The sequence below is a fragment of the Petaurus breviceps genome, unplaced genomic scaffold (assembly GCF_028583685.1).
Source record: "Petaurus breviceps papuanus isolate PSGF00001 unplaced genomic scaffold, PetGlider_PUasm1.0 91133, whole genome shotgun sequence".
Lineage (NCBI taxonomy): Eukaryota > Metazoa > Chordata > Mammalia > Diprotodontia > Petauridae > Petaurus > Petaurus breviceps.
In genome coordinates, this window is record NW_027187419.1 from 76,101,776 (window position 1) to 76,115,909 (window position 14,134).

The window sequence follows — 14,134 nt, forward strand, 5'->3', positions numbered from 1 at the left end:
GTGTGCTGATGGTGGATTAAGTTGGGGTTAGTGTTTTTGAGGGGATTAAGTTTTGATAGAGATTGGAGACTTGGAATAATGGATAGAAGTTGTGGAATAATAAGAAATGAGGTGGGGGTGAGCAGTTGGTAGAGGCCTTCAAAGGACAATTTGAGGAATCTGGAAAAAAATTTAATGCCCTTAGATGGAACAATCAATTACTGGTTGTATGAGCCATGATTTCTTTAGTGCTTTAAAATGGAAAATACTTGTTTTGTAGTGCCCAAAGATGTAAGAATTTCAGATTGAACTGTGGCATTTTTTTTCCCGGGTAAAATTGAAAATGAAGGAAGACTGTGATGTCAGAAGTGATACAGATATATTTCTGTCTCATGGAGAGAGAAGGGAAGGGATATGCAGACAAAATTAGAAGATAATTTTATATAATAGTTTTATTTCACTTTATTCATTATGAACATTTTGTTTTTGTTCAGTCATGTCCAACTCTTTGTGAAACCTCATTTTGGGTTTTCTTGGCAAAGGTACTGGAATAGTTTGCCCTTTCCTTCTCTAGCTCATTTTACAGATGAGGAAACTTAGGTAAATAGTGTTAAGTGACTTGCCAAGGGTCACACAGCTTGTGTCAGTCTGAGGTCGGAGTTGAACTCAGGGAGATGAGTCTTCCTGACTCCAAGCCAACCTCTCTATCAATTCTCTCCACTGCACCACCTAACTACACACATCATGACCATTAGAAGATGGTAATTCCAATAGAAGCTTGGGGCACTGGAAGGACTACTAGATTTGGAGACAGAAGATATTTGTTCTGTCTCTCTTTTGCCTCTTAGAATCTGTGTGATGTTGGACAAGTCACTTACATTCTCTAGTCCTTTATTTTGTTATCAGAAACACAAAGCAGCTGAAATAGAAGACTTGAGGTTCATTCTAGTTATAAGTCTGTGATCCTTTGTTACTGGAATGTGAATTCAGTGAAATCTTCACTGAGCACCTACTATGTGCAAAGTACTATTAATGCTGAATGCATATACTCTGTGGATTTTCAGTATAGTTTTTAAAACAACAGGAAATAAATTCCTTTATTTCCTGAAATTATCAAGGCATCTATTGAGAGCATCCTCAGCTTCCTTCCTCTCTTCAACCTTAATATTTTCTCATCCCTTTATTCCCCACGGTTCTTGTTTCAATTGCAGTTGGAACTTTCCTTTTTACCTAGGCTAACTCTTCCACATATATGCTTGATCTCCTGTATCTCTTCAAGGACTTTACTCCATCAATCATTATCCTGTTCTTGCTTCTACTTGTCTGTCTTCTTGTCAGTCTTGATATGCTCAGGTCCCCTTTATCAAAATAAAATAACAACAAAAAAGTCTTGAATTTTCCAACCCCTGGAGCTACCAGCCCACCTCTTCCCTTCTTTGTTTATCTTGATGTTTATATGTACCACTCTCCTTCCTTTCCACCCTCTCATTTCTTAACTCCTTGCAACTTCCCCCACCTCTCTAATGAAATAGCTCTCCAGGGTAATCGATGACATCCTGTCAAATCCATTAATCTTTCCTAAGCCCTCCCAGACCTCTTTGCAGTATTTGGAACTGTCACTTTTCTTGAACTCTTCTAAAATGCTCTTAAAATGTTCATGACATTCCATCCCCCTGCTTTTATATTTCTACCTTTTTTTGTGTGTGTTGTGGACCCCTTTTGCAATCTAGTGAAACCCGTGAACCCCTTCTCAGAATGTTGTCTTTAAATGCACAAAGTAAATAAGATTACAAAGAAAAGCAATTGTATTGAAGGACAGTTATCACAATTTTTTTTAAAGTTTAAGGATCCCAGGTTGAGGTTGCTCTAAGCATTCATTATCCTTTAATTGGGTTACTTTCTAAATTTGTATATTTAGTCATCATCTCTTTCAAGAGTTGTAGTCTTTCATTTCTTACCACCTAGTGGTCATCTTCACTGGAATGTTACCATTTGAACTTAACCTGCCTAAAATCTTCTCCCTCAAGATTAGCTGCTTCTGACTTTTTCTAGTTTTGTCAGTGGGTCAACATACTAATCAGTCACCAAATCCAGTTTCCTCTAATTTCTAAATGTCTTTTGCATCTCTCTCATTTCTGTTCCATTCCTGCTACTACCATCCATGTTCAGGTCCTTATTACTTCTTCCTTTTTTCGGGGGGAAGGGCAGGGCAATTGGGGTTAAGTGACTTGCCCAAAGTCACACAACTAGTAAGTGTCAAGTGTCTGAGACCCGAACTGAACTCAGGTCCTCCTGATTTCAGGGCACTGTTCTATTACTGCTCCACCTAGCTTCCCCTTCCTTATTACTTCTTACCTGGGTTACTGGTGCCATCTTTATTTTTTCTCCTATTCTGACTTGCCCTACATATCATTGGCAAAGAAATCTTCCTAATGGGAAGCTCTAATTAAGTTATATCCATGCTCAAAGATGATCATAGTCTCCGCACTGCCTACAAAGTCATCTTCAAACTCCTTGACATATAGTTCAGGTCCTCAGGTATACTTTTCAGCCTTCATATCTTTGTTCACATTTTTTCTCCCTTGCCTCACATCTTTAGCCCCCCTCCCCCCCCAATCTCTGATGGCTAAAAAACTCCCTTTCCTTCAAGGCCCAGCACCAGTGCCACTTCCTAAATGACCTTTCCCCATTTTCTAGACACCTCGTCTTTCTCTTAATTTTGTTTATACTTTTCTTATGGCACTTAATCACATTCTACATTGTATATGGTTAATTTGTGACCATATATTTTATGGTCCATACTCTGAAGGCAAGAATAATTGCTTATTAATCTTTATAGTTGCTGCCCTAATCCCAACCTTCTTCAGTTCTCCACATTTTATAAACAACTAATACTGTTTTTGGAATAATTGAGCTGTCTAGTTATTCTGAGGTTTTTAATTTCTAGAAAACCAAGCTCTTTGAGATAATTGTCCTAATAATAAATCCTCTTCATCAAAGGATTTCTCTTAGTTCTGGGTAAACAGGAATCATTTCACTTTCCTAGGACATCTGTGCTGTAGGTGAGCATTATGAGACTATGGTAAAAGAACTAAGTCCCTTCCACAGAGCTACCCAGTTCCTCAGAGCTGAGTAGGTTCGTGTTCTAGCTGATACCAGATTTATAGACCCTTCGAAGCAAGGTCCCTGAAGAAGAATTTTTAGTTTTTGAGCTGTTCTACTTACGTTGAGTTCGTGACACAAAAGTGGGTTTTGTGAGGTCCATCAGGAAGAGTACTCAGGGCTAGGAGTCACATCTGTCAGAGTGTGTGTGATGTGTGTTTGTGCATCTTTCCTTCTATTGACAGGCATATGCATTAGGAGTCAGCTAAAGTACTGTTATCTTCAAATGAATGAAAGAGCCCTCCATGTGTCATCTCAGCCCCTTCATTGTTGAACAGCAGGGAGTTGCCCTTTAGGACCCCTTCAGGCTGTCTGTGGGTCATGAGGACATCTGGCTTTTCTGAGTGAGACCCAAATTATGAGCGTGTGAGGCTTGAAAATAAGGAGGACAGATGGGAAAGAATGAAACTACCTTATTCTCTGCTTTTTTCTTGTAAGTGGGTTGGTACTTGCTAGGTGTGACCTCCTACAGCTCTAATATAAATATTATTTTGAATATTATCATCCTTGAGCCCATCCTTAGGGAAATTATTACTGGATCTTCTTCGAAGTACTTCACCACTCATCGAGCTTTCTCTCCTCTGAGTTCAGAACCAGTTTCACTCATAGAAAGAGTAACATTTGAAGGCTCGTTTGCCTAATGATATCTTGTGTGTCATTGTTGTCAGAATTTCCATCCATATAGTTCTATTCTTTTGCGTATTTTTTCCTGAGGATCTTCTTTGAAAATTAAAATATTTCTGGGAAAGTAAACATAAATTTACAGTATAATAGGGCTGGAAATACCTTACAGATTATCTAGCCTACAGCCTTGAGGACACATGTAGCCTTCACAAAGTTTGGATTCAGTCAAAGGGCCACACTTGAGGACCCAGAGGGCCACATGTCATCTCAAGGCCACAGGTTTCCCACTGCTGATGTAGACCAGTTCTCTCCTTTTATAGATGAGAGAACTGATACCCAAGATCGTCAAGTGACTTGCCCAAATTGGTAAGCATCAGAGGTAGGATTTGAACCCAGATCCTTTGATTCCAGAGCTTTTTCCACTGAGCCACATTGCTTCTCAGTATTAAACTGTGTTAGCAACTTGTTATTATTGAACAAAGGTATTAGTGACTTGTTAGATTCTCTTTCTTTGTAATATGAGACAATGAAGTTGTTCCCTCTGATGGAGAAGGGAAGAACATTCAGAAAAAGGAAATAAAGAAAACATTTTGCCTTTCTCATAGTTCTCTCTAGGACCCTGTTCAAGTTAAACTTAGAGGTTAGTAGGAGATAACCTGGCCTTTCATAAGACTATAGTTTTTGGTGTCTTGTCCTTTAACCTGAATCAGCTACAAAGATATGGTTAAAATATACGATGTCCCAGAGACCCAAGACCACACATTTCCCTAGGCTTTCTATTTCTCCATTTTCCAATGTCATAGGAATTTTGCTATTAATGACTCTGAGCTTCAGTAGCCTGAATAAATATACACCAAGTGCTATGGAAGAGATTCTCTGTTTAAATTTAAACATTCAGATGTTTTTTATCTTGCAAGCTAGTTATTGGAGCCATGAGTGGCCAACCCATCCATGAGTTTGTTTCAAGTTGAAGGACATAATCCCATTAGATCCTTAACTGTTTGTTATTCTTTGGAAAAAACTTGAGTTTTGTTTCAGATCTTTTTTTTCCCCAAACCCCACTTTTACATCCCTTAAAACTGAGCAAGGCAGCTTGTGGTAAAGACACAGCATTGGTTTTGTAATCCATCTTGGGTATCACCTGGGATTGAATCCAACTTTTAGCAGATAATGTTTAATTTTTTCTCCTTGGGATGTAGTCTGACTCCCATTCATCAGCCTTAAATATATCAGGTTATACATATGTGCGTTTCTAGTTCCGTTAGATGAAGGATATAACTATGCCTTCAACCCAAATCTTCCTATTCTAAAGCCAGTCCTCTGTCTGCTACTCTCTACTACCTGAATAGATGCAGAAGGTACTCAAGGGCTGCATCTCAGATATGCTGGCCATATGAATGTGAACAAATCATTTAACATTTCAGTACCCAAAACTACAGACCAGTTACCATTAGGAATAATCTGCATTGGTGGAAGGAATTTCTTCAGCGACAGTCACACCATGAAATCACAAAGTGTACCAGTGCTAAAATAGATGTCCACTGGTTTTTGCCTCTCATTTTAAAAACCAGAATATTATTATTTTAGCTGGTATTAACTGGTAAGAAAACAATAAAAATGACTTATTTTCATAATCACAGATGCTTCTTTGATGAAAAACATAGAGCTACAAGTTTGGCTACAACTTTGCTGGGAAAATTTGTTTTTTCATCACTGTGAATATTAGTAGAGTTTTTGGTAACTGACATTCAAATGGGAAATTAGTTTTTAAATTAGTTTATTTATTTTTAGTTTTCAGCATTCACTTCTATAAGTTTTAAATTTTCTTCCCCTCCCTCCCCAAGACAGCATACAATCTGATATAGGCTCTAGACATATATTCCTATTGAACACATTTTTACATTAGTCATGTTGCATAGAAGAATTACAATGGATGGGAGAAACCATGAGAAAGAAAACAAAACAAAAAAGAAAATAGTTTGCTTCACTCTGTATTTGGACTCCATAGTTCTTTCTCTGGATGTGGATGCCATTTTGCATCAGGAGTCCTTTGGAATTGTTGGGTCCTTGCATTGCTGAGAAGGGCTAAATCTATCAAAATCAATCAGTACACTGTGGCTGTTACTGTGTACATTGTTCTCTTGGTTCTGCTCACTTCACTCAACATCAGTTCATATAAGAATTTATGGGAAATTATTTTTGCTTCTCTGGTGATTTAAGGCAACTTAAATAAATTGGAAAAAGGTGCCAGTCATTTAAATACAGAGCCATAGAATTTAGAGCTGGAAAAGGCTGGGATCTCCTAGTTGAAGCCCTTATTTTAAAGATGAGGCAATTGAGACAAGAAGGCAAAGCATATCACCTAAGGTCCTACAACTTAATCTTAACCTAGACTTTGGAAAAAAAATTGGTCACATTAATGTTAGTAATCAGTCGGGTTGAACTAAATTATCTAATTCTAACTATTTCATTATGAATGAAAAAAAGTGGGGCCCAGAGATTAAGTGATTTACCCAAGGTCATGCAATGAATTAATGGCAGAGTTGGAAATAAAACCTAAATGATCATTGACTGATTGAATTGATTTAAAAACTCAGATCCCTTGCTTCCCTGACCCATGTTCTTTCCATTTGTACCAGCCTATCACTCTCATCTCTATGGAGATTCTTCAGGCATAAAAAAGGTCACTATTAATGGAATTTTAATATGAGAAAATTACCAGCAGTATTTTTTTCTTTAAGTATTTCTATGTAGGATGCAGGTATTCCTTCCTTTTGGCAAAGTTATCTATCTAAAATGACAATGCTCGCCTTGAAATTTACCTAATAGACATTTTCCTTCTTTAGGTAAAAACTCCCAATCAAGGAAAAACTCGAAAATGCCACATTATTCCTATTCCCATCACCTAGTGGAACAGACAGAGTGATTTTTTAGGACTCATTCAAGTTTGAAAAAACAGATTTTATTTTCCCAGTCCAGTTGAGATAGTCAACAGCAGAGTAAAGAAAGCTTTTCAAGGATCTTCTGAGGGTCACATGAATTTCAACACATGAGAGGGTGCTGCTCAGTTTTGCCTCTATTACAGAAGGAATGTCTTGAAAGGGATTCAGTGTTATTCAGTGATGACAAAGGACGATAGACAAATGCATTCAGTAGAACAGTGAACCACAGAATAATTTAGACACCATGGTCATCCCTCTCCCTGGAAATTCTCTGTCTGTTAATCAAATCTTATTCTTTCTTCCTTTGAAGTATTTCTTCCATTTACACTTTCCTCTCCTTTTCCTCATGCTGCCACCTTAACCTGGGACCTTATCACCTAATGTCTTAATTATTGCAGTTGTTTTCTTCACAATCTCCTGGCCTCTCAGTCTGTCTCCTAGTTGATCTCCCACACTGTAGCCGTATTGATCTTCCTAAAATGCTATTTTTATCTTGTCATTTCCTTGCTTAAGAACTTAGTGGCTCCTTGTTACCAGACTCATAAAATCCATCTTCCTCTGTCAGGTTTTCCAAGTTCTTCATGGCATGAGCTCATCTTTGCCATCCAGTTTCTATTTTCTGCTCCCCAAAACTTAACTATTTGTGAAACTCCAGTCAGGTAGGAATGCCTATTGTTACACCCTTTTAGGTTATGCCCATTCCCGCCTCTGTGATTTGCTTGTGCTATTTGTTCCTTCCTATTTGGATTGCTCTTTCTTTTTTTTTGTTGATTTAAATTCTACTTATCCTTAAGATGTGGTTCAAATCCCAGCCCTCTCATGAAGTTTTCTGTCTTCTCCAATCCATAATTCTTTCTATTGCACTTAAACTGCATAATTTTATCACCTAGCAATTTAATAGTAGTTCTGTCTCCTCACCTAGATTGTAAACTCTTTGGGGTCAGAGACTATCCAATTAAATTCAGCACATATTTATTAAGCACTTATGCATGAGGCATTCTACTAAGTGGGTGCAGAAAGATAAAATGACATGGTCTCTCCCCTCAGGGAGCTTACATCCTACTAGAATGCATTAATATCTCAGTTAATACTTGTTTTGTTTCTCTCACAGTACCTAGTACAGTTCTGGGCATGTGAAACAACAAATAGTTATTGAATGATTGAATATTTGTACCAGATGGGACAAGGCTTACTGATTACACTTAATTTCATTGGTCATCTTAAGTCTCATAATGAAGAAATTCATATAATATTAGCTATCCTTGGCCATATAATGAATTACCTCGACCTGAAGTGCTGGTTCTGGTATAGGTGGGTTTTCAAACTTTTCCCTTTGAAGACAGTGAAGTCACTGAAATTCATACTATACCCCCAACCACACATCTGAGGGAAATTTTGCTTTGTTATAAATCTTTATAAATAAGTACAAATAAAATATTGCTTTTGCTTTCACATCCCTGCTTTTAAGGGACTTTTAAAAATAGTATGTTGATATTATTTGCAAGTTAAATTGAAGGTCTTCTCACCTGTTAGGACCTGATCTTCAGAGCTTCTCATCAAGGGACATAGATGGTATCTTTGTTTCTTGAATTAAGTTTTGAGCCATGTGCAAAAAAAAAAAATCACATAAAATACTCCTCAGGAAGATATTTTCCCTGGAAGAAAAATTCTTCCCAAGACAGTACCTTCTGAAATATTTTCTTGATCACAGGATCTGGTCTGCCCCCCTCAATTCATAATGATAAGGCACATGAACTTTCTGATAAGCTTTTCTTTGACTGACCTTACAGTATAAACATGGGGTGAAACCTCTTGGGTTTCATCTTGTAAGGCTTTGGGGAGTGATTTAATTAGCTTCATCATACAATTGCAAGCCATTTATTCATTCAGCAAGCATTTATTAAGGACTGAAGACTGCTTATAAAATAGTAATGTGCACACAGTAGGTTCCTAAGTAATTTTTTACCATTTTTTTAGTAGCAATATTGGATTGAAGGTAGTGCCCATTATACCATTTTAACTAGCTTGGATGAAGTTAGGAGGGAGTATAAATAATAAAATGCCCACAATTGAACTGCTTTCTTAAGCTAGAAGCCTTTGCTAAGGTTGTTAGTTGTGTGTATCTCAAATGAGGACCTTTAGTCTATTGTTTTTGAAGATCCCTGAAAAATAGGAATTTTTGTGGTGTTTTTAAAAGGCAGAATTTTTAGCTGTGTACTTTAGCTTTTAAGAGAAAAAAAGGATTGTTAACTGAAGCATTAATAAAAGACCAGATCTCTAAAAGAAAACCCATAATATTCTCTGGTTAACTTGGCATTCACTTGTCATGTCTAACAGCATCAGCTTCACCTAGCAAGGGCGAAGGGGCTATGTCAGCATTTCCCGTGCTGGAAAAACTAATGAAGCACATGTGCCCTGTGCCTCTGAGCAACTATCAAGGATTGGTGAACTGGAGAGTTTGCATTTCACACACATGCAGAGTTTTCTCCTCCATTTCTTTTTACCTCCTGTCCTTTACTTCTCTCTGGTCTTTATTTGTTGGTAACTCCTTAGTTATGTGACCTTTAAGCTTTAATCTGTAGCTACATGAAAGGGGGAACAGATTATATGCAAAGATGCCATTTTCTCTACTCTTGGGTTATGGAAAAGAATCTACTTTCAGTTTTTTCCTACCTTCTGATGGGTTTCTGCAAAATTAATTAACAGTATAGAGTTTCTCTCTTTTTTCCCCATGACTTTCCCCCCCCTGAAATAATCTGTTGTTTTATGGCTGGAGCAGCATGGCTCCTGCCCTTGCAGGGAAGGGACTAGTCAAATTTTCCACAGCAAATCCTTCTCTTTTCAAGGGTTTAAAATTTCCTTCTCACTATTTGCTTCTGGCTGAAAAATGCATGGGCCAGGTCTGTATTGTCTGGGAGGAAATTTTCTGTTGAGCAGACTAAATGTTCCAACTTAGAAGGTGACTTCCTTAGCTCAGATTCTGCGTATTCAATAGGTTCATGTGATGTTTGAGGGGGAAGGAACCTATGGCTTCTGACTTTTTTTTTTTGATTGAGAAGCTTTCTTTGGTACTTTGATGGATCTGTGGTCTTATGATGTGAATATTCTTCCCAGGAATGCAGAGAGCAGCCCATCCACGCTTCCTTGTCTTTATCTTTCTCTTGATGTACAACTCCTTGGATCATAGATATGTAGCTAGAAGGAACTTTAGAGGTCATCTAGTTATTCCTCTCTGATTTTACAGATGAGGAAATTGAGGATCAGAGAGGTTAAGTGACTTGTCCACAGTCATACAAAAAATTAGTGATAGAGACAGTATCTGACTCCAGATTTTTTCCCCCACATTTTCTTGTAAATCTTCCATAGGATATCTGCCCCACATTCTGGGGGGACTTCCTGTACATCTTTAGACTATTCATACCCATTCTGTTTTGTTCTCTTCCATTCTGAATGATTCAAAACTCTTTTTTTTGGGGGGGGGTAGTGTGGTGTTTTATGCTTTGTAACCATGTAGCATCGATAGAAGAGTATTAGTGATAGAAAGATAGTTTTGCTTTTGGGGAAAAAACTTGAGGTCATTGACAATCCTGCATAATTTTGTGAAATTCAATCCAGCACACTCTCTTACTCTTATTTAATTCTGGTCTCACGTCATGGTCCACATACAGTATCTATCTAAGTTTCATATAAATTTCATTTTAAAAAACAAAACCCAAAGAACTCAACCAAAACAATAAACCCATCTTCAAAAGAAAAAAAAAGTAGTTTTTTTTTGAGAAAGAAAGACCCCAATTCAGTTCTCCATTTTTCCCTCAAGCATAATTGCCAAATCTCTGATGTGAATATATGCTTGACAAGTAAATTATGTAAAATATCAATGAAAGTATAGTGCAGTATCATCTGTATCCATTTCTTTCTATCTCTATAATGAACTCCTCTCATGACTTTCTATCTTACTACCAGATAAGGCTTTTCAACTACTTCAACCAATTTAAAGGGTCACAGTCTTAGCAAGACCTATTCTACTTCTTCTTGCTATTTCTTTTTCTCCCTTCTATTTAGTACTGTATTATGTTATATACTACTGCCACTCAGAAAATATAGTCACTTTTAATCATCAGACTATGGATTATCTACTTTGTAAATAACTGCAACATTTTTAATCTTTGACCGTCTTACCTCTGTTCCTCTTCATCCACCCAGTTGCATCTCAGTGGGTATATACAGTGTTAGAAGTATATGTTTTGTATTATCCACACCAGTGTTTCCTCTATTAGCAGAGAGAATCAAAGTTCACTATCAGCTGTTCATTATGCTTATTGTCTGTCTTTGAAGTTTCATTATTTTTTTAAAATCAGTAATGGGCTGCCAATTACTTGACATTATAGATTCTAATACCAGATGACATCACGGATTTAGAACTGATATGGCTCTTCTAGGTCATCTCATCCAAACATGGGGGAGCATGGTTCTAGAGTTCTAATGACTTACCCAAGGTCACACAGGTATTAAGTAAATAGCAGAACTAGAATTCCATCTTAAGTCTTCTGATGTCAAAATTAGTAATTTTTTCAGTGTACTGTGCTACTATTTTATTCTATGCTAATTAAGATATGCTATTGAACTGTGGCAGACTAGAGAGAATGCTTTGAATTGTTGAGTTGTTTTGTTGTTGTTGTCATTGTTTTTTAACATCATTTTAGTCTAGTGGGACTAGCTAATACATGGCTTATCCCAAAATTTCTTTTGACCAAGTGTCCCATGTCAAGTGGTTGGTTAGAGTTAGAGGTATAGCCTGTGAGTATGAAATATACCAAAGCTAGTGGTTGGATATAAGCATTGAACTATTTACTCATTATCTTAGCCTCATTAGCATTTGATCTTAAGTAGTTTAACTCTATAGGCATAGTTCAATCCAACATTTATTAAGTGTGTACTACATTCAAGGCACTTAATCTAGCTGATTAAACCAGAGTCACAGAATCCAAGTAGGAAGGCTTTATCTGAACAAGAATCCCCTCTAAAACAATCCCAATGGTTATCCTCATCATGTGAAGTCTTCCAGCTATGATGAGGAACTCACTACTTTATTATTTCAGCTTCTTCCACTTTTAATTAGCCTATTTCAAAATTTTTCCATACCATGAGCTAAAATATGTTTATTTGTAAGTCCTATCCCTTGCCCTTAGTTCTGCTAGGTGCAGAAGTCATCTAATCCCTCTTCCATTTCATCAGTTTGAAAATAGCAGTCATTGGTCCCCTGATACTAATTCTCTTCTCCAGGTAGAACCCCTCCGTTTCCTTCAGATGGTCTTCATGGTCTCTCTTGAGCCATTTTGGATCTGTGATCACTGCTTCTCTTTCAGCCCGGTCACAAACCAGTCAGTCTGTCAGAAGACATACACACAATTCCTGCTCTCAAGAAGCTAATATTCCAGTCTGGGAGGCAACACGCAAATCACTATATATGGGCAAGATATACAGTGCTATGAATGGAAGGTAATTTTAGAGGAGAGGCCTCCTTCAGAACATGGATTGAGATGAGTTTTGAAGGAAGCCAGCTTAACTGGGAGGCAGAATTGAAAAAAGGGGGAAAGCATTTCAGGAATAGGGTAAAGCTAGCAAGAATTTTATAGCCTTGAAAGTCCAGCTCACTGGTCTATATTTTGTTCAGTCTACTCTTTAAAAAAAAAAAAAGAGAGAGAGGTTGTCAGTCTCTGAGAAGAATTTAAGGTCATGCTATCCTAAACCAACCTTTCTCTGAACTCTTTGAAATTTGTTTTCTTAAAATCTGGGGTGTGTGACATCCTGTATCTGGCTTTTCTCCACTCCAAGGTTCCTATTCCCATTGTTTCTATTTTAGCAACCATACTCTCCTTGTTTTTAGAATCAGGTTCAAAGGGGTTGTTCCCTTTTGGGGAGAGTGTATGTACAGAAATAAATGAGAGACAAGGGAGAATAAGTTAAATGCAAAAGAGAGGTCCAAGCAAATTGCTGTGAAAAATTTGAGGAGGGAGAGATCCCTTTCAACTGGGGACTTCAGAGGAATCTTCACTGAATGTATTCTTGAGCCCTGAGTTGAACTTGAAAAGAAGAGGACATCTTCAGGTGGCAATGAGGTCAGGGGAGAAGATCAGGTCCAATCTTGGGAAACAGTTTGGCGGGGATGGGAGAGAACAGGGCGGGGATATGGGCTTAGGGGAATAGTCTAGTTTGACCAGAACACAGAGAATATGAAGAGTCATATGAGATCAGGGGTAAGAGATAAGAGACTAAACATGGAATATTTTTATTGGTAGAGAACTCCATGATGAAATAACTCCCTCTATCAATGTAAGTCGTCAGTACCTTCTCTGCAACTTATAGTCTTAGAGAATTGCCTAGAGCACCGAGTGGTTAAATGACTTGCTCAGAGTAACAGCCAGTATTTGTCAGAGTCAGAACTTGAACACAGATCTTACTGGTTCCAAGGCTGGCTCAGTATACATTCTGCCATGCTGGCATTTATGAGGAAAAAATAGATCAGAACTATGTACTGTATAGTGCTTTGAAATGTCAAGATAGGTTATACTTTATTTAGCAGGCATTTGGAAACTCTTAGGAGTTGTAAAAGTTTTTGTTTGTTTGCTTTTTGGAGGGTAGTTGGGGTTAAGTGACTTGCCCAAAATCACACAGCTAGTAAGTGTGTCGAGCTTCTGGGGTCGGATTTGAACTCAGGTCCTCCTGACTCCACGGCCGGTGCTCTATTCACTGTGCCACCTAGCCTCCCCTTGTTTGTTCTTTTTAATAAAGTAGAAGAGTGGTATGAAGTCCTTGAACCAGTGCCTGTGGGACTGATTGAGGGCCTCATAAAACCATCCAATCATGAATGTTGTGTTCAAATGGCAAGGAAAGATACAGGTGTATTGGACAGGTGTGGTTGGAGCCCAGGAATATTTGAATCCAAAGGAAATTCTTTCGATACTTAATAGCAAAATTCTTTCTTTCTCTATCATCACGATGGAAGTTATTTGGTGTTTTGGGGGACAGTTCATTTTGTTTGAGATTTTTGTATAGAATATAAATTTGATGTCAAGTGTACAACTGGAGAAAAATGAATACAACTGTTATTTGAATATTTATTTAACATGCTACTTGATAGGCAGGCCCTCTCTTTCTAGAGTAATTAGAAATGGGAACTGATGTGAGATGACTGGAGGTAACTTGGATAACAAATAGATCTGACTGCACAGCCTCAGATGTCCAAGTGGGCTTGCAGCTCGAGGAACTTAAATGAATGTGCTGATGCACTACCACACATAGACCCCAAGCTAGAAACAGCTAACTTTCTGCATTTCTGTATTGTTTCAGATTCTTAACATTGGTCCAGCATATTTTGTGCGTGTATGTTTGTGTTCAAACCCCTCACGGTTGTTTTGTGATTCATA